The following is a 20,238-nucleotide window of genomic DNA, read 5'->3' on the forward strand; positions in this document are numbered from 1 at the left end:
CGCAGAAATACAGATGCAAAAGCAGGACGTGGGTAAATGAGAGAAGATAAGGTATTGCTCCTGCAAGCTGAACATCCTGTCTTCAAAATGGGTGAGTACTTCCAAACTTTCCAAATATTTCATTGCCCTCCAAGTAGATCATAGATCTAACACTCTTTCCTTTCTAGATACTTTCCAGCATTCTAAGCCATAATAGAGGCAGGTAGAAAGCTGAATTTTGAAAAAAAAAAAAAAAGAGATAAAAAAATAAATGGGGGAAAAAAAACTTGGGGATGCCCTGATTTCCATAGCCAGCCTTCTGAACACTGCCACAGAATTTTGTACATCTCCATGAAGATGTGGCTGATTCTGGTTGATCATTAGCAGAACTTGAGGCAGCTGTATAAACAGCAGATTTCTACACCTACAGGTCTTCATTCATTTCCTCCAGTGAGGTTTTTAATTTGACTGGCAGCTAGCCTATCTGTGCAGCTGATAAGAGAAGGAAAAAATCACCCTCCAGTGCTTGCATCGCCACTGCCTTTCCTCTGGTTCTCATCACAGAAGTGTACAAAGAATTAAAGAGCTCTCAATACATTTGTAACCAAATATTTACCCTAAGTGAGGTAGATTATATTTGCTTATTGTACCCATTGCCATGCTGGCACGTGTTCAAGACTGCCTAATTCCTTGGAGTGCTATGGAATAGTTTTAAAACCCTTTGTTTATAGTAAACTGTTTGGCAATGAGTGCACATTCAGTGTTGTCCAGGGTATAGTAGCTCCAGAGCTCACACGCCTGGTGTTTGGGCACTTGGCGTTGTCTCACTTCACAAACAGAGCACTGGGGACAGTTCTAGGATGCAGCCAATTTACCTTAGTCTCTTGCAGGGTTATTAAAAGTATTCTGAAATTCTCTCAGGCATTTCATGAAGAGAAAAGATAATTAAACCATGTTCAGACGAAACGTTCTTCAAGGAAATACAACTTCATCTTAATCAGCTTGCTTTTTTGAGAGCATACTCATTTTGACAACATTTTTAATGGAGACAAATTAAAATATTATTTACAGTAAATTATATTTAAATTATTGCTTTCCATAAAGTGAAAACATATAAGTAGTTCCTTGTTTTGTTTAATCTTGTTTTGAACTTTATATAGCATTCATATATTTAACATTCTCCTACTAAATTGAATATTTTAATGTCATTATAACTTTCGGGTTTTCTGGTGTGAGAATGATTTGACACTTACAGAACACTTCCACCATGCCAAATATATTCTCTTGGAATTCTCAGTCCCTGAAAACTTCACCACCTTCACTTTTTCCCCAAGTGTTGGAATTTCCCATAGGATGGAAATTCTGTTTACTGACCAGCTCTGCTAAAATGTCTTTCTCTATCAAAAAAAAAGGGGGGGAGGGTGTCACAAATACACAACCGTAAACTTGTCAGGATGCATTTCTTATTGTTGGCTCATATGTTGCCCTCTTTTGGTAGCTTTTGTATTGTACTGCACATAAAATATTTAACAACTGCTGCAGCAACTCAATATCCAAAGGGGACTGAGAGCTGAATGTTAAAAATAAGCAAATGTATGAAGAGAGCAGCAGGTTGTGAGTTTGGCACATAAAGATCTTATAGAGACATCCTGTTGGGAGAGGCAAAGCACTAAGGTATTAATAAAGCAGTACAGCATGAAACTGGACTGTAAAGGTTAGTGAGAAAGAGGAAAAAGGAGAAAGATATGTAGATACTCACTCATGTGAATAATTTAACCCTATATCCTGACTTCAATCCTCTGATGAGAAACCTGACTTTGAAAAATTTGTTCGATCAAGACTTCTAAAAGGAAGCTCTGCCCTAATCATCACTCATTGGGTCTTTCCCTGTTACTTATTTCATAATCTATGCAAGGGTTTTATTAAATTCTTGTGGCTATTGACTAGTAAAGCCCAGAAAAGTGCCTCCTAATTTTCCAGGACTAAATCCCTACCAAAGTCAACACTTTCTTCACTAATTTATTTCTGAATGATGAAATTAAATCTGCAGTGATTTGCTAATACTAGCTATAAAATCATGTGATAGTTACAGTATTATAAGCCTAGAATCATTATTTAAGCAAAACACTGAAGTGTTAATTTTTTCCAGAAGAGAGTTTTTTCCCCTACTATTTCTGACTAAATTTTATAAAAAGCCCCTTCTCAGTCTGTGCTAATGATTAAGAGTCTAAAGAGATGGGTATTCACCTCCTCTTGACTTTGCAAAAGAGCTGAGTGCTAACACCCCCAAAATACCATTCTTAGAGAACAAACTGCTCTCTACTTCAGATAATTCTCAGTTATAAGCACAATAAATGGTTACACATGAGAGATATTCCCACCGTATCTGTGATTCCAGTTCAGCATTCCACAGCCCTATTCTTTAAAGATTAATTTTCTTTGGTTTGAATACCAGCATCAGGAATTCAGCCTCACAGTAACTGTTTTATGAACAGTCACAGAGATCATTTCAGAGTTCAGAAGGGAACTCTTCCTCCCACCTTGAATTGTGAAGGCTCTGTGGTAACTAGAGGAATTCTTGGGATAGGGAAGAACACTGAGCCTTCCAATGTAAAGACATACATTCTCTAGTGCTTCACTCAAACCTAACCTAAACCCCCAACAATATGAACTCCTCTTGAAAGACCATTTGACAGCCTTCCGATTTTCACCTTAAAAAAATACACACGAAGGGCATGATTTAGGTGCCATCCTCTCTCTTGTATAATGTTGGCTGGTTTTAAGATTTCACAGACCTTTGTTCCATATCTTGTGGCAATAAATGACTGTTTGGTGGGTGATTTTGATGCAGCCAGTATTCACCTTTTGGTGGCCAAGGGCTCACAGATTTTGATCAAGTTTCCTCCCAGATCTAACCAAGCTCCTTCCTGCTCCAGGCTGATGAAGTGCTTTAACATGTGCACTGTTTAACCTGATATGTAGTTCCTTTGTTAAAGCCACCAAGCAGGGCTGTAAAGGGAGTTGTAAATCTGCAGCACGGCTCATACACTTTAAGTTAAGTTTATGCTTAATGAGATGTTTGGTTTGAGCCTGAGTCTTTCCCCCAAGTGTTTTTTCCAGCCTTTGAATCGTTGTGGGATTTCTTCCAAGTCCTTCCAGTCAGTCAGTGGCTGGCAATATTGAACACAGAGTTGAATGTAATAGCACAGATCTTTTACAGAGGCACTCTTACCTCCCTGCTTCATGGTACATATCTGTATGTGCACAGCTTTTATAACTGTGCAAATACATACCTCTCTCCCATCTGGTCTTCTCCTCACTGTACCTTGAAACTCTGTCAGAAATACTGATGGCCAGGACACGTACATTGCAATAAATATTGGTGTTTGTTTTCCTCTTTTTTTTTTCTTTTAAATTCTGAATTGTTTGGGTGATTTTGTGCTTAGCTTTCTAGTATCTCCCATTCCTTTGATATCATTATCTGCTTTCTTCTGTTTACATTCTTTCCTGGTTTAGTATCATCACCACATTTCACTATTTTGCTGTTTACCTCTACTTTGAGATTATCATACAGTTACTAAATAGAACAATGTCTGTCAAAAGTCCCTGACATGACCTATAGGACATTTCCACAAGCTACAACAATTGATCATTGCTCTTTGTTTACATTCTTTCTCCCATTTCAGTCTACACAGCAGTGTTCTCCGCCAAAACAATTGAAGTTCTTTCTCTCAACACGAATACCTGAAACTGTGTCAAATGACACATTCAGTGCTCCACACAGCACTCAGCCCCATTCCCAGCAGGCTGTGTATCTCTCAGTTCACTCACTGAGCATACTGCCTTGCTTGCTCAGTGCCAACTTGGAGCATCCTGGCCACAGCCTACAGCCTTGGTCCCCAAATCTGTACTATATAGAATTTATATGTTGCATACTAACATGAAAGGCATATTTAATATGTTTTACTTTTTGCAAGACCATACTACTTGCTGTTCCTGATACTATGTGCCTCAGTGTTTCCTTGGGATTAGTTGAACAACTTAGCTGTAAGAAACAAAAAGAAATCGGTCTAAAATATTAAAGTTATTAAATATCTAAAATATTAAAGACATTGTCCTTGATTTATGGCCTTTGAGGTCAGAAATGTCCATTAACTGTCCTGTCTAACATTTTCTGTCACAGACATTACCCAATTCCCTATATATGGAGCCCAAAATTTCTGCTTGGCTGACATGTGTTTTCCAGAAAGGGATTCAGTTTTGACATGTACACAATTGCTTTCTTGGGCTGTTTGTTTCAGCAGTTCATCACACTTACTGCTACAAATCCAAGCCTCAACGCTCGCTTAAATTTACTTGGCTTATATTTCCACCCACTGATTCTTGTAATATATTCATCTGATGCAAGATACTTTTTTCTTGTTGTGAAGGTAATTATACACTGTAATCCAGTCATCTCATTTTGGTAAGGGAAACAAAACGTACTTTCCAATCTGCAAGCAGTTCTTGTACTTTTTCTCCCACCCTTTTTCAGATTTCTAGCACCCACTGTGCTGCAACGCACCCCAGCCACATAAGTCAACTCATACATCCCTGCTAACTTGTTCAAAGAGGATGTTATTCCTCTTGCACACCATCAGATCAAGCCCTGTGTCCAATTGCTTCCCTGCAGTGATACCATGGACTCTTCAAGCACCACCCTTTGGATATGATTTCTATTGCATCAATACAGACACTATTTGTGCATGATATAAGATTCTTTTCTGCAGAGGTCCTGCTTACCGAATTTGGGCTGCTCCATCTTCACAATTTATTTATCATTCCACCAATTTTAATTTCCTCCCTAATTTACTAAGCATTGTTTAAATAAGGATGTACTTGTCTCTCAACCATTAAGGGCACTACTGGGGCCCGCCAAGAGTAACACCCATTTCTGCAAAGTGACTCCAGAGCTTTCCTTCAGAGCTGACAGCTGCTTTTTGACACCTATCAGTTAGTCAGTTCTTAATCCCCTCAGCAGTCACTCAATACCTGTTGTACAGTACTCATTTGTATTAAATGCTTAGGCAGAGAAGGCAAACAAGTGTATTTGAATGCTGAAAAAATGGACTAAGAACTTAAATCCTGGAAAGTGTTAAAAAGCCTAATCCCGACTGGTGCCTAAACACTTACAAGCACACAGACTTATGTGACTCATTGTAGGTCCACAGTTATGAAACCTCATGCTTTGTATATTTTTCTGTTGATATTAATTTCTCTTATCTGTGAAAGAAAAACTTAGACTGTTGGATAGATCACACATTGCCTTTTGTAGTCACACACACAGAGCTTCCCTTTTGTTTCTCTGCATCTTCACAGGTAACTATTCTTTTTCAAAAATAATTGGCAATGTCAGTGTAAATCTTTCAGATAGTATTTCTAATATTATTGAGTTCAGATCATGCAGCTTTGGTGACTTTCATCCATATATTCAAGTATTCCCTCATCTGTTTCTATCAATAGGATTTATTTATTTGTGTCACAGTGTTTCTTTCTTGTTAATTGCTTCAAGTTATTTTATGTAATTAAAGACAGATGGTAAAGCAAAGTTCAGTATCTCATCCATTTGTTAATCGGTGGCTTATGCAGCTCTATAAATGTAGCAGGGATGTTATGATTTTGGTGTTTTGTGTGCTGTGCTTTAAATTAAATACTGGGACCAATTCCGAGTTACACTGAAGCCAATGACAAAAGCTGCCATTGACCAGGATCTCACAGTGGGAGACCATGGATGAGGAAAGCTGTGAGCCAGCTCAGTGTGGTGTTTACGCTTTACAGAGGCACACAGCTCACTCCCTCCTACACCCAGGTCTCACCAAGGACCTTTGCATCAACAGCTTCCACAATGTGTCAGGGGCAAAGGGAGCAGCAGGTCAGGACATTGATGAAGAGGTTTATGGAAATCCATCACTGCTTTCAGCGTTCTTTCAGTTTATTCTATTTTGGGGAAATTATATTTTTTTCATATGCAAGGGAGCAAAACATCTGTTTTCATTAAGGACATCTTGTTCTTCAGATGAGAGGAAATAACCAGAAAAGGAATAACAAACAAAAGTCTCCAGAGGAAAAGAAGCCTGCCACGTGCTCCCTTGGGCAGCCATCTTGAACTGATCCAGAGCGTTGGCAGCCTGGGAGCAGCCCATCAGATCCCAGATCCCAGCACAGATCCCTCACTCCCACACAGTCCATGCATCACTCACTGCACACCCAACATGTTCATGGGCTTATTTTACCCCAGCTATCTCCTATCTGCAGATCAATCTGGAGAGTACTCTCCTCGCCCTGCAGGCTCTAGCAGACTGTGTTATTTTGATGCCCTTATCCTTCCTCTTTCATAAAGAAAAGGTTCATGGCATTCTTTCTGGCTTGCCTGTCTGTCCTCCATGCTCCCACACTGAGCAAGTACCCTCTGTACAGGCACCAGCAATGGCTTTCTGACCAACTTACTTGCTCCCATCTTTCAGTCCAACAAGCAATTTGGCTTTATCTGTTTTGACTCAGTACAAGCCTGCTCCTATTGTTTCCCACATTCTTGCATTTCCACCACAGTATGTGACTGACAGAAAAGCAATTCCTCAATTAGACTACAAGGGGTGTGCTGGAAATCACAAGTCAGCCTAAGGATTTATGTGCTAGACCAAATTATCGTAACTGACACAACACTTCCAGCAAGTGAGTGTGGAAATACCAGAATCTCCCCCATCCCCTCACCACCACCACCACCCACTCCCCCCCACCCCCACTCCCCCTTTCTTCTTTGGGAAAGGCAAATTAGAGAGAATAAGGATTCCTCATCGCTACTGTGAGTCATGCTCACATTGAGCACATGGCTGGTGAGGTCAGTGGCAAGGGTTATTGGGCTTCAACTACAGAAAAAATGGATTTTTCTAAAAGGCGTCACAGTCAGAGCAACATGAAAGAAGAGGAATGCAGAAGCCACCAAGGCCCCTAAACCACAGGTGAAAGGCAATCACAGTTGGACTCACGTTTGTCAAAAGAATGAGCAGAGACAGGTGGCATAGGATACTGTGCCCTTTTATTCACCTAATCTTTTGGCCCTTAACATAGACTTTTATTTCCTCACCATGGATGTTCACCAAAGCAAAAAATTAACCTATTTTACTCAGCCTAAGATAGAATTTTAAAAAATGTTAGCACCACTTATTCTGGGGAACAAGCAGTGAGGCATATTTGAAAATAACTGAGTAATTTCTGCCAAGCAGGTGTCATGCCTAAACCCTATTTAAAATTCAGACATTGAACTTTAAGCACATGCTTAGGTCCTGATAAGAGACAATGCAATTTAAGCAAAGTGGAATTCAGCGTGTGCTTGGCTAAGTGCTTGAGTCGGGTCCCAACCACTGAAGGATTACTGGCACCAGCAGTCCAGCCATGGATTGTAGGGTGGCACTTAAACTGCTGAATCTGCTATAACAAGTGGGTTTTTTTTCCTTTTACTCATTTTTACTTCTTCTTTTTTTGTGTGTGTTCCTGTAAAACAGGTTTCACCCTTCAGGAAACCATCTGTATTTGGCACCTATTTGGCACATTTTTGCCTATTGTAAAAGAATGACAGTTGAAAATTCCAAGCTGCTTTAACTGTAGAGAAAAAAATCTTCTAATGTTGATGCTGAAACAGAACTTAAAGTATTATAGGTTGATAGTTCTTTTTTTTCTTTCATTTTTTATTGTTAAATGCTAAAGCATCAGGCAAATACACTTTACAGTCTATTGCATCGGGCTCTTTTTCAGTAGGTTGGCTCCTGCCAACAGCAGGTTCAGAACTGCCAGTTCTAATTAAAAACTTTATTTTAAAGATACATTTCACAGTTTATTCATGGCATCCTGAGAAATTTAAATTGCTGGATTGAGCAAATGGATACAGTTTCTTTTCTATTGATTCCCAAGTAATGGCTTTAATTAATAGTTTCAGCAATTCACAATTGATGTACTGTGGCTGTTGAAATCAATTTCTTCTTTTATACGAGTCACCTGGAGTGAATTCCCCTAGTTTTGCCTATTTCTTTGCACAGGATTTATCTAAATTTTATTTACTTTTTAATTTTGCATTGCATCAGTCTAAAAATGGCCAAAGATTATTCTGGCCTCAAGAATTTCAGTGACAAATCCTTTTAGTAGTCCCAGTTGTAACAAACAGATAATTGCCATCATGAACTCTGTATAAGCATTGTGTATAGCATTGTGAAATCTCTGATTTATAAGCATATTGCATAGCAAAAGCTATTTTGATAACCCATGCTTTTCCCTGCTACGTCCAGCTCTCTAGTTGCAGAAAAATATGAGTGAAACAGTTTCTGCCTTCTAGATTTGGTGGGAAAATAGCGCCTTCAAGAGCTGAACACCAGATCTAGAAATGCCACACCTATGGGTGGCTAAATTTTACTGTGGCTTATTTCTCTGCCTTAGGTGGCAGAGAAATAACTTGAATAGCATGTGATGGAGTTAAAAAGGAGAAAAATATAGCCTAGGCTTTTGATTCACTATGTTTTTATAATTGTTAACCAAATGCACAGCATATATTCTACTTCAATGACTGCCACTTTTAATCTTGTATCCTTTATGAGCTTTTCAGATTAAATACATGGATTGCAATGTTCTATTAGGTGATTAAATAATATATCATACCTTTATTTTATTATTTGGTGATCATTAGCTGCTGTAGAGCATATTACCAGCAGCAAGTCCTCCAAATAACTTGTACTAACAGTATCACATCAGAAAAAATCATTACAATTCACAAGCACCCTGTCTGCATTCTCACAATTATATAAATACACCTCAGTTGCTTAGTGAAGTCAGATGTTTGCATTTACCAACAGGTTTTATCAGGACATAGGCCAGAGATTCCTTAAGTGTTTCAGACTACAGGCAGCATCTTCCTAAGTTTTCTCATTAAGACTCACCCCTGCTTTCTGATCATACAGAAACCTTCTGGTTTTGGTGGCTGAATAACAGCCCTGAGGCAAGCACAACTGTTAGCATTTGAAAGTGCTAGCTAGGAAATATTTAATGCGTTTTTAGCTACTTTTAGCACCATTAAACTGTTGGGGGAAAAAAAACAAATCACAAACAAACAAACAAAAAAAACCAGTCAATGCTATCTGATGAGCCAGCTCTTCTACAGACAGTCCTCAGGTCTTTGGTGGTCTGCAGACCACAGTTTCAAATCCACTGGAGTGTTTGAAATCTCACTCTTAGAGCAGCTGAAAGCTCTTAGCACCTGTGTGTTTCTTTTTACAGTAAGAGCTGGATCTGGCTTCAAATGCAGGATAAACAAAGACGTATAATTTTGACTTAAGAGACATTTAACTAAACCACCAATATATTCTCTTAATTCAAAGCAGGAATAGGATGAACATCTCCAAATCCAAAGAATGTATTATATCATCAACCCCTTATTTTTAAGTGGTTCCAAATCATCAGAAAGATTGTGTAAGAGCAGCTGATTCCCAATATAGATATCCTTTTCTTGGGCACCAAGTCATGCCAAGATGCTGGCTGAAATTTTACAAGCGTCTCAGATTGTACTTTAAATAATAGTTATTAGTCATAAGGATTGGCTACCTTTCTTTTCTTTGAAAAGAAGCTATAAATGTATCATCATTTATTCATTTCTGAAATCATCATATTGTTCTCCAAAAGAGTTGAGTTAAATTTACAAAATTTAGAAACATATGTTGTGGGACGTGTTTAGGATGTTTCTACTCCTAAACTCAAGTTTAAAACTATGCGTCCCATCCCAGTTGTGAATTCTATGAGAAGTATGTTCAGTCAGAAGTACAAACATTTCTGCAAATTTCTGAAGGTGGGATTTCCTCCTTATTTAAGTAAAACATTTTCTTCTTGAATAAAAATAATCTGATAATTACTTTTATTCTTGCATTGGTGTACCAGTTCCAAGGCCCAGTCATTAACTAGGACTCCAAGTTAATAAGTGCTGTATGAACAGGGAGAAAGCAAATTTTCCCTGCCCCAAAGGGTTTGTAATGTAAACTCCTAATTTAAAATTCATTAATTTTACACATCACCTTACATAACAATCACAATGCCATAAAGGAGTGAACACATGCTAGTAATTAAAGCCATGGCAGTCTCATCCCATTGTATGAAAAATAGCTCTATCATAATGGTTCTGAGTTTGTGCCAGACTAGCAGCTAATCATGGGAGAAAGATGATCTAACACTTACAGAACATGAAAATAGAAATGAAACGTTCTGGTTCCAGCCTATTTTCTCTAGACTTGCTGGGTGATCTTGTGCGTGCTACTTGAGCTTTCCGCCCCTCAATTTACCCATGTGCAGAACAGCAATAACAGTATTTATCTGACTCAGAAATGTTTTGTAAGAATAAATTCATAAATCATTAAGTCTCTTACGCACTCTCAACATGCTTTCTACACAGCACCCATTATAGACACTCGAGAAGCACACATGAACTACTGGTTTTAGTCGCAAAATGCCCCTAAAAAGTAGAGTTCAGGGGATGCATGGCAGGAGAATATAGATCCATCATGGTCTTTCTACTCCTGTGCTATTTACATTTCACCTGTAATATGCAATAAGGATAAAGTCAATCAAATTCATTTTGTAACTTCTTGATTTACAACATGTTAACAAATATATGTTCAGAAACTCAGATCAAGATTTTCTACGTAAAACTTCTGGAGAAACTTCTTTGACTCTTAATCTGTATACTGTTTTCATATCAAATGCTTTAGAAATTGAAAAGGTCACAGTAATACCTTACAAGGAGAAAAATTCTGGTAAATGCTACTTTGGATAACTCTTCATCTTAAAAGAATGCAGGGATATTGCTCAGTAGTCATAGCATCACTGTGCTTGTACCTAGCAGGAAATGCCAATACTAGATCATCAAGGTCAGTAGTCCCATTCATTGACAAAACCATTCATTATATGAGAATGAATGAAGTGTCTTGAAAGTTAGCAGTCTCAGACTCCCTGTGCAGATTTCACAGTTCAGGACAGAGCCACTCTATCAGTGGAATACTTTCAGCATGTAATCGTCTGTAAAGTCACGTCCCAATAGAGATAATGAGGTCCCATTCATTATTTGCCAAAGAAGTGCAGCAATTTAAGCCTGACTCTCTTCTGCTGTAAAATTAAGTGTTTGAAATTTGGACCTGATCCTACCTTCACTGAAGTCAATGATAAGGCACCACCTGATTTCAAGGGAGCAGCAGCAGATTTTTTGTAATGCAGAGATCACATTAAATTCACTCTACCCTTCTCTCACAGAGTGAAAAGCAGGTCATGGGTCTGATGTTTGCAGCAATAATGAGGAGGCTTTAGAAACTAAATGGGATGTAGCTGATTATTTTAGCACAAATTGAACTGAAGTACTAATGACTTACCAAGCATTATTCTTATCTGTTGCACAATCAGCACATGATGATGTCCAGAAATAGTATAATATCATACTTTGTTCAGCAAAAGGCTCAAGGGCTGATTCACTCTCTATGACATAAATCGGGAGGCAACCTCACTAAAGTAATTGAATTACATAAGACTAAAATTAGTGACAGGAGAGTTAGACCTGAAAAGGACCTCTCCAAGCAGTGAAAGGGAAGGTACCACCTGCCCCCAGCACTGTCCATCTGAGCCAAGGACCACCCCAGCCTGCTGTGCTTGTGAAGGGCTGAACCCCAGCAGGGACTGCAGCAGCCCTTCTGCCACAGTCTGTGGTACCTTTGCTTGGGGAAAAAAATGGTTTGAGACCAGAGAAAAAGTGACTTGATGGGGCCACCCCAAAGGAAGCCACAGGGAAGATCAGATACTTGGATTTTACTGTGACACCAACTTGTTTCAGTCAGACCCAGGGCAAAGAACAGGGCTGCTCTGAGCCAGTTTGCCTGGCCAAAGAGCTGGCACACAGATTGCAGTGAATATCCTGGAGATGTGCTCTCTTTTTGACACTTGTCCTAGCTCCCTGACAAGCATAGCTGGCCCCAGCAGAGAGGCATTAGCTGCTTCTGACATTGGCTCCTAATTTCCATATTCAGTGCAAGATATTAATTTTTCTCCAGTTTTAATGCAGTTTACTCACATATGTTATTCAACTCTCAGTGCAAATGCAAATTTCTTGGTCCAAGTATTCAGCTCCACTCCTTCTTAGCCATGTCACATTCTCCACTACAGCACAGTGATGTGCTCTGAGCACTGCCCTGCCATGTCCCCTTTATTGCTCACCAAGATCCTGCCCCCAACTGCAGGGTGCTACCACAAGTACCTGAATTGTCCAGTGGAGATTATAGCCACTCATAACATCCTGCTGTGAGTAGCAGCAGGACACACAGTAAGGCTACAGGTGGCCATACAAGATCCCATTTGCCAGTAAGTCAGAGAGCATTTTTCTAACACCAAGAACCAAAAACCAACCTTTGAGCAGAACTTTGAGGCTGACAGAGCCATGCCCTTCCCTATTGAATGAGTGTTTCTACATTCTGAAGTCAGAGAGACACTGACAGTATCACCAAGCAGCCCCTTCCATCTTTTTACACAAGCCCAGCATCATGTTCTAGCAAGAGAGCCACAGTATTTCCAAAGCAGTAGCATGTTCATCAGGAGACCCTTAACTTATTCTTCCCCTTATGCACAGCAAACATTTGTACTTCTACAGCTATTAGCATCCTCTTTTATGTACAAAAAGCTAAAATTAAGATTAGTAGTTCCTGTGCAGAAAATCAGCATCGATTATAATGAACAATTCTGGCTTGTAAAGTTAAGGGGTCTTTTATATAATGAATAAACTGTTCACCAGCATTATGTCTTTAAACAGTATTTGAGCTATTGTAGAACTATCTGCAAGTCAGCATCTTACATGGCTCAGAGAAATTAACTAAATTGAAGACTTAAACTAAATCAATGCTCAGCAGAACTGTAGCCTTATTTTTGGATGCCAAGCCACACTACAGAAAACTTTGTTAGAAAGCAAAGAGAATGTTACAGAACATGTGTGTGTGTAAAGGAAAACATTATTCACAGCTAAAGTTACCCATGAAATACAAATGCAGAAGATCAGGAAATCTGAAAATCTTATGTGTGCTTTAGGAACAATAAACTTTCTATAATGCCTTACACTTGAGAAATTTTAATTAGATCACAATAATTAAGTCTGTCTGATAACATCACTGTGATATACGTCTTCATTGACAAATGGGTAAACTGAGACTGAAAGTGGTCCTTTGTGCCAATTTGTGCCTTACCCAATCAATCAAAGAACAAAACAGCACAGAACTACTGATGTCCTGGCTTCCACTTCACTGGTCAAACTTTTACCAGATCACATCTCATGCCAACAGGACCTCATGCTAACAACCTCTTTGTATTTGAGAGTGGGACCCAGAGTTTTCAACTCCATTATTGCAGTAACACTTCATCACTTGTATTCCTGTCTATTAGTTTAGCATATACAACTGTTTTTACAGCCAAACAAAACAAGTTTACGAATTCACATATTTTTATTTTAATTATTAATTACATTGTTTTCCAAGAACCTCATTTAAAATACCATTGAAAGTCTTTTTCTCATTTGTCAAAAGCCCAGTAAATTTATTCCCCTTTTATGTGGTACTGGATTATTTACTCTTCATTTTCTACATGAAACAAGCCCTGACTAGTTACTAGATGGCAGACATGTCATGTCCAAATCCCAGAAACCTGCTTACTTTACTTCATAGGTCTTTTGAGGGTTTGGCTGTTTTCCTGATCTTGCATATGTGAGCTCCATCTTTCTGAGAATGCATCAGCCAGCCTGCCTGAGCTAGTCACAGGCAGGATTAGTAAAACCAGGCATCTGCAGATCTTAGGCTACCAAAAATGAATACCAGTGTTGTATTCTAGGGGCTTTCATTTGGTGTAGGACTGTGGGCCTTAGCAGGGTGAGTTGGGATACTCCCTCACGATAACTTATCTGCAGGAAGAGGAGTGCCAGGGTTTATGGGATTCAGCAGCAGCGTGGCTAATGAGGACAGAGCAGCCTGACCCGTGGAAGTGTTGAGCAACCACAACTCCCATTTACTTCAGCACTTTTGTAGATCAGATCCTCAAGGTTATTTGCTTTTTGGAATAAGCCACTTGTGGTCTGCATCAGCCTTTTCTCTTGGCAATGGTGGCCCACACCATTTGTTGTTGGCTTTGGTCAGCCGTGACCAGCATGGCTCCTGATCACAGACCATGTGACGCAGTTATTTTTAGCATATCAAATTCGCAGAGAGACTAAATGCCCAGTTTTTGCAAAGTTGTTGAAAAGACAGTTTCGTCTTGTTCAAAGCATTTCTGTCTCCAGGTCCAGCAAACTGCTGCTTTTGACAAACTACAAGTCACCATCTTGCTACTGAGCAGACTGTGCCTGGGAGAAAAGAATCAATTAGATAATAAAAGTGTCAGAGGATTTGCTTATTTTATCACTTCGTTTATCCTTTCAGTGTTATTGTTCTGTCAAGAAACCAAAACATGAAGAACTACATCACAATTACTCTTTGCTTTGACTCACACAGACCAAGAAAGATGGGTCAGTGAGGGCTGTCACGAGCTGCACCCATTACCACTGCTGTCCTTTGGAAGGAGCCTTTGTTCATTTTTCCTCACTTCTGGCTACTCATGAGGAAGGGCCAGTAAGGAGGGAATCTTCTTTAGTGAGCTTCTGCATTGTTTTCTCTTCTGTATTAGTAAGAAAGAAAAGAAACTAAGCAACAATATAGAATTTTGACTTACAGAATGCTATGTGGTTTTTTCCCACAGATTTTACTACCTCCCTCCATCACTGCCATTGATTTATCTGTTTCACTGTGTGAAAAGCTCATCCTCTACTAGGCTGAATAGCTGAGTACTGCACAATTCATACCCTCTCCCAAAGAGCTTATTTTCAGGGTTTTCATAAGGAGAGGAAAATAACCTGACAACCTGACTAACACAGCTGTAAATTGATTGATAAAAAAAAAGAGTTTTCTAAAAAAACTTCCTGAAACATTGCAATGAGTTCAAGCTTTTCTACAACAAACGAGACACAAAGGGGTCTATGCAACCAAATTCAATTGTATTGCAAATTACCTACCTACCTGAGTAGAGATCCCTCCTTTGTCTGATTGAGAATATAGATATAGGCATGGGACTGCCACATGACTACGTTATTGCAGAGTTCATCTGCCTCTTTCCATCCCCCTTTCCCCATTTTCTGCCAATCTGTACTTCCTCCCTACTGTCAAATGCTCCCCTGGTCTACCTCTAAAAATGTAGCCCTTAAAATATCCTAACAAGCTCTATGGACCTGTACAGCAACAAGGAAGATTTGGCTATCAGAGGGCTATTTGTCACACACACTGAACTTAGCTCAGAGCCTCATTAGATACACATATGGAGCTTCAAGGGTATTTGTTTGGGATGGGCTGTGAACTTAACCAAAGGTAACTCCCATTCACTGGCAGATGGAGGAGGTGGTGCCAGTAACATTACTGGGTTCAGAAATACAACACAGCTTGTCATAACATGTTGCTCTGGCAACATCTGTTAACAGCCCACAGAGCTATGTAGCACTTAAGCCAGATATAGCCATAATGTAGTCTTTTGCACTGAGCTGCAGCTATTTGTACCTTTCCCAGACAGCAACATGTATTATTTGCTCCTGGCCTCAGAAAACCCCACCATCTCTTTCAGGGTTTATTTTTATTTTTCTGGGATTAGGCTACAATGCCGTGGCAAGTACATCTCAGTAACAGCCTTTTTGGAGATGTGAAACTCAGAATTACACCAAATTCCTTCAGGCACTCCTGACAACACCCAGCTAGAAGCAGAGTTTGGTCCAGACAGCATTGCTCCTCAATCAATGGAGCTAATTTCTTACAGGAACTCCTCCCCGCTTCACCAGCATCACTCCAGATCCTTTACAACATAACATCCACTCCCATGTACTCTATTCAGCAATGGGGAAGCTAGTCTGGCACCACCAGGAAAGATTATAGAAATAAACATTTTTGCTTTTGAGTTTATATTTATGACCATTTTGATGTGTTAAAGCTGCAAATGGACCAATGTAGTCTCCTACAAGCCATGAGGTCATATCAACACAAATTCTCTATGACAAATGTAGTCTATAAAGAAGGATAGGTGATAGGGAAGGAGACAAGGACTTCTGCTTTCTTGTGCACCATCAGGATTTTATCACAAATCACAATTTTTTTATACTTTTAGAATTTTGCATGTTCAATGCATGAAAAGGATGACAATTTGCAGAGTGATAATTACTCGAGAATATTTCTGTTGTGATAAGGGAGCCCTTCAGGGTGGCTACAGAGACAAAAGTCAAAAGAGGTTAATGCATGCCACAGCTGTGCTATACCCTTCCTCTGGATCTAGTAAGTCTGGTGGGTTTTTCCACTGAAACAGCAAGGGATTTTCCTATCAGAAGGCAGCTGGTATCAGCAGATCTCCCAGCTTATCTAGATGTCGCATCTCTTCCAATTTAAATGCTACATCAGTGGTTATTAAGCCTGCGTTGCAAAGAAATAAAACTAAGGAAAACATTCTGGAGGGTGCTCTGGATTCCATTAAAGGATTGAATTTCTCACTATGTTACACTTTTTCCATATGGCTGAAACATGGAGCTGAATACATTCATATACTGCTAGTGGTATAATCCCAGATGGTGACAAATGACCTCATTTCAACAGCAACGTATAGATCTTTACGACACCAATGCTCAGCCATGCTCTTGGGATATTCTCTCCAAACAATGAATGACTGGCAGATAGCATAATGTTTAACTTCTGCCTTCACTTTTGCACACACTTTATGGCTAACGCTGCAGAGCTGCTCGTTCATTAAGTACTCAGCCTTGTAACAGCATTCAGATGACACGAGATATTCCCTGAGCTGCCAGCCAAGGACCTCCTTTGGCCCACGAAGGTCAACTGTGGTGCAGGCAGTGTGTCACTGTGTGTGTGTAAAGATATGCTCTGGCAGGGTAGAAGTGAGCTGATAACGTCTTACCCCTGCTTGGGCCCTTCAGCTGCCTCTTGGGGAAGCGTGAAAGGCTGCCAAGCTCAAGATGTGCTGCATCCTGCAATTTGGCTTTCCAGAGAAGAACAACCCCTCCCCCCAAACTCACCCACGCAGTTCTTTACCCCAAGAAGAGGTCATCACACAAAAAGTAGATAGGAGAGAAAAAGACTGCACACTTGACTGTAACTGCAAAAGAGAGAAGTCTGGAGTCCTCTTGAGATGTTGTGTAAATGGAAAGCAATCTGGGCTGTCTCCATTTTTTACAGAAAGACCTCTGTGCTTTTGTGGACTTCATGGCCTGCCAGATGGAGACGGCTCCAAGTAACACTGAGATCTTATTGCTGCAGAAAACCAAGGAGAGCTATAACCCCAAGTACTGCAGGTGTAGGAGGGAGTACTTGCTCGGATGATGATTCATGTCAGCATCTGAATAAATAAGGTCAGACAGCCAGAGATTATTCCAGTGAAGGGGAGTTGATTTGTTTGGGGGGCAGAAAGGAGGGGCTGTTTGTTTGTTTCGTATCATTATACTGTAACCCTGGCCTACTCTGACTTGGTTTTGGTTTTTTTTCCCAAGATTTAGTACTCATTTATTTTAATTAAGACCTCCATTCAGCAGAATATATAACTGGGTGCAGCCTACCTGAACTGGAATAGCTGTATCAAAAGCATAAATCCTAATGTTAGCATCCACTATGTAGTCAGCATAAAGTAGCATTTATAAACATATCTGCAATCTGTTTTAAGGAAGATGTCTCCACTACAGACCATAAAAAATAAAAAATCACTTGCCTCAAAGGGGTGAAAAAGGATTAATTAGTTAGTGCTTGTGTAGCACTGTGGAGATACAAATCATGGGACTGTGTTATTGGTAAGCAAAAGATGCCAACAGGAAGCAGCATTGTTAAAGACACGAGGACTAACAATGGTTTTGTTCTCGCATTTGTAAATGATTCGTCGGCTATTGAAAGGTGTTGGCCTTTCAGCCTAGGAAACTGAAATCCTCTTTCTTCAACCAAAAGAGCCTTCATGGGCTGTGCATAGTTTCTCACACTCCCTCACTAGTGTTCCTCACTCTTAGCTTATAGATGCTAGACAGTAGCCCATTCTCCATAGTCCTTTTATTGCTTGGCCTCTGCCTCAGCTGCCAAGAGGGGTGCCATTTAGACTCATTGTTATGGTAGCTTTTATGATCTAGACATGGTGTCTAGGATCAGAGACTTCCTAGCAATTTTGCATATGCTGCTGCACTGCCGTCAGAAGAGAAGAACTCCTAGTAGCCAAAAATGTGGGCAGAATTCAAAGCAATGACCTACAGATGAAAGGCACCCCATCTGGGCCGGTTAAGCCATCCAGCCCCCGAATGCCAGCTCTTCACTGAATGAAACTGTATTGTGATGTGATGCTCAGAAGGGAAAAAAAAAAAAAAAGAAAAAAGAAGCAGTTTTAAAATATCTGTGGATAACGGCTGTCTAGAGCTAGGGCTACAGACATTCAAACCTTGCTTACATAATATTTCTATCACGCACCATCCTCCCACCCAACTCTCCACATCATGCCAAGGTGCTGGAGGGAGGTCTTGTTCTTATTTATGCGGCATGAATACAAAATCAGAGAGGGTGGCAGAAACTTTCCACAGAAAGGTATGGTGCCTTGGCATGCTGAGTAAAATAGTAGAGCAGGAACAGCTTGTAAATGAGGGGGGAGGAGAAGGATTAAAGAAATTGAAATAACGGTATTCAAGTATTTCCTCTAAAAAACAGGATGACTGCAGTCCCTTAAACCCAAAAACTCAGGGAGAAAAATACAGAGCAAAGCATCTTTTCTCCCTATATTTGTTAAATTGCTCACTTAGACAAGGAAAATCTTTTTTTATCCCGTTGTCCTCAGCTTCTTTTTCACCCCGTTGTCCTCAGCTCCTTTTTCACCCCGTTGTCCTCAGCTCCTGACACACATATGACCTCTGTCCCCCTTCCTTGCAAACATAGGCCAGATGAGGAAGGTGGTTTTGTCACCTGGAGTTAATTTATTCCAGTCTCTGCTGTGCTGTGCTGCTGTGCTGGGGTGGAACCTTTTCAGATGTCGGGATGACAGGAGAAAGAAAAACGAAGCAGCAGAGTATGTGTGGCGGGTGGCCGAGTCATCCTATCACCACGTATTTGTGTAGTTTCTTTTAGTGCCATCCAATCTTTCCTTCTGTCCCTAAATGGCCTGTGTTGAAAATGTCCCTGCTTACAGTTGCTCAACTGGAATGAGGACAAATTGTTTGCAGTGGCCCCCTTCCAAATGCTTGTGCTGTAACTTTTGTCTTGACTAGTCTCTGGAGATATCTCTAGAGTGAATTTCCTATGACTCGTTTGTGCTACCCCTAAGTCATGTCAGATTTTCTTCCTCTAGTCTTTCAACTTTGCAGCAGAAATCTTATTTAAAACACCCCCTTCACAGAAAAAGCCAGAGCAAGCAGAGGCTTAATGCTGTTATGTCACAAGTTCCCCAGTGAATTAAAAGCAAGGGGGTTGGGTCCCAAGGGTGCCCGAGGTTACAGAGGGGTTCTACAGGGCAAGGAGACCCACAGGCACAAAGGAGATGACCACACCAAGCAGCTCTGAGTTATTAAGTCCCAGTGGTGTTAGGGACTGCATTGCCTTCCACACTAAGATATTGGCCACTTTTGTAAGTAGGAATGCCTGGCCCCTTGGCCCTCCAGACCACTTTAGCTCAGCACTGAAGGGGTGGTGAAGGTACTCTTCCCCCTCACACTCACATGTGAATTAGTCCAGGATGACACAGCATCAAAAAAAAGTGGGTTAGCAAAGCCTGAAGAACTAAGCCAAGAAAGGAAGGGTTTATAGTTCCAAAAACCATTTGATGGAGTTTTGCACGTAGACTCATTAATAGATGTTACAGAGTTACAGAAGAAAAAGTTCATTCCTCCCCTGTTAGATGCATGACCTGTTAGACATGTATGTGTATATATCTATAATATTTTCCAAGGATAACTGATTTCAAAGGCTATTGTCTGCTTAAATATTAGTTTTTCATCAAATGTGCAGTCTGCTTTTAGAAAATAAATACAGAATTAATGGTATGAAGTGGTCTCCTTCAACACTACTAGGACAGAAAACCAGGCCGGCATAAGGCATCTTCCCTGTCTCTTTACATGCTTTGCAGAAAATTATCTGA

At 40.1% G+C, this 20,238-nt stretch overlaps 1 protein-coding gene across 1 annotated transcript in view; it reads left to right on the forward strand.

The window, feature by feature from the left end:
• Positions 1–20,238, forward strand: part of DIO3 (iodothyronine deiodinase 3) — a 62,284-nt gene continuing 42,046 nt past the window's right edge. The window contains exons 1-2 of the transcript XR_004980241.2: positions 1–91; positions 4,514–5,635. The gene's annotated coding sequence lies outside the window, so the exon portion shown is untranslated. Of the gene's footprint in view, positions 92–4,513 lie in introns of the transcript that reaches the window.

Source organism: Molothrus ater, chromosome 6 (assembly GCF_012460135.2).
Source record: "Molothrus ater isolate BHLD 08-10-18 breed brown headed cowbird chromosome 6, BPBGC_Mater_1.1, whole genome shotgun sequence".
Taxonomy (NCBI): Eukaryota; Metazoa; Chordata; class Aves; order Passeriformes; family Icteridae; genus Molothrus; species Molothrus ater.